The 1,831-nt window shown below is 44.6% G+C and overlaps 1 pseudogene; it reads left to right on the top strand.

The window, feature by feature from the left end:
• The first annotated feature begins 559 nt into the window (after window positions 1-559).
• On the top strand, window positions 560-1,546 carry LOC144285284 (small ribosomal subunit protein uS5 pseudogene; annotated as a pseudogene).
• Window positions 1,547-1,831: the final 285 nt, after the last annotated feature.

Here is a 1,831-nt window from a genome sequence, read left to right as displayed (position 1 = left end):
ACCACCAAAAATCTGCTAGAACTGATAAATGAATTCAGTAAAGTTGTAGGATACAAAATCAATGTACAAAAATCTGATGCATTCCTATACACTAATAATGAAGGAGCAGAAAGTGAAATATAGAAAACAATCCCACTTACAATTGCACCAAAACCAATAAAATATCTATGAATAAAATTAACTAACGAGGTGAAAGACCTGTATACTGAAAACTATAAAACACTAATGAAAGAAACTGAAGATGACACAAAATGGAAAGACACCCCATACTCATAGGTTGAAAGAATAAACATCATTAAAATGTCTATATCACCCAGAGCAATCTATAGATTTAATGCAATCTCTGTCAAAATACAATAGCATTTTTCACAGAGCAAGAACAATCTTAAAATTTGTATGGAACCACAAAAGACTTCAAATAGCCAAAGCAATCTTGAAAAAAAAAAAAAAACTGGACGTATCACAATTCCAGATTTCAAGTTATATTACAAAGTGGTAGTAGTTAAACAGTATGGTACTGGCATAAGAATAGACCCATACTTCCCCGAGAGGACACCAAATGGCCGATGGCACTGGTGCTGCGGGGCGGGGGCGGGGGGGGGGGGGGCGGAGGCCGCAGGGGCTTCCGCGGAGGCTTCGGCAGTGGCATCAGGTCGGGGGCAGTGGCGGCGGAGGGCAAGGAGTGGATCCCCGTCACCAAGCTGGGCCGCCTGGTCAAGGACATGAAGGACATGAAGGTCAAGTCCTCTGCCCATCAAGGAATCTGAGATCATGGACTTCTTCTTGGAGGCATCCCTCAAGGATTGAGGTTTTGAAAATCTGCCCGTGCAAAAGCAGACCCGTGCTGGCCAGCCGACCAGGTTCAAGGCATTTGTTGCCACCGGAGATTACAAGGGACACGTGGGTCTGGGCATCAAGTGCTCCAAGGAGGTAGCCACTGCCATCCGTGGGGCCATCATCCTGGCCAAGCTTTCCATCGTCCCGGTTCGGCGAGGCTACTGGGGGAACAAGATCGGCAAGCCCCACACTGTCCCATGCAAGGTGACTGGCCGCTGTGGTTCTGTGCTGGTGCGTCTCATCCCTGCCCCCAGAGGCACTGGCATTGTCTCAGCCCCTGTGCCCAAGAAGCTACGGATGATGGCTGGTATTGACGACTGCTACACTTCGGCCAGGGGCTGCATTACCACCCTGGGGAACTTTGCCAAAGCTACTGTTGATGCCATCTCCAAAACCTACAGCTATCTCACCCCTGATCTCTGGAAAGAGACTGTGTTCACCAAGTCTCCCTATCAGGAATTCACTGACCATCTTGTAAAGACCCACACCAGAGTCTCCATGCAGAGGACCCAGGCTCCAGCTATGGCTACCACAGAGTTTTATACAAGAAAAATAAAAGTGAATTAAAGCTTGTTTAAAAAAAAAAAATAGACCCATAGATCAATGGAATAGAAAACCCAGAAACAAACTCCCAATTATATGGTCAGTTAATCTTCAACAAAGGAGAAATGAATATACAATGGGAAAGAAGACTTCTTTTCAACAAAAGGGTGTTAGGAAAATGGGAGAGCCACATGCAAAAGAATTAAATTGGACTACTTTCTTTCACCAAACACAAAAATAAATTCAAAATGGATTGGGGCACCTGGCTGGCTTAGTGGGTAGTGCAACGCCAACTCTCAATCTTGGGATTTCTGAGTTTGAGCCTGTTGGGTGTAGAGGTTACTTAAATAATATTGTTCAGTCAATAAAAATAAGGAATGAAATCATGCCATTTGTAACAACAACAACATGGATAGAGCTAGAGAGAATAATGCTAAGCAAAGTAAGTCAG

The sequence above is a fragment of the Canis aureus genome, chromosome 16 (assembly GCF_053574225.1).
Source record: "Canis aureus isolate CA01 chromosome 16, VMU_Caureus_v.1.0, whole genome shotgun sequence".
Taxonomy (NCBI): Eukaryota; Metazoa; Chordata; class Mammalia; order Carnivora; family Canidae; genus Canis; species Canis aureus.
This window is presented reverse-complemented; position numbering and strand designations above follow the sequence as displayed.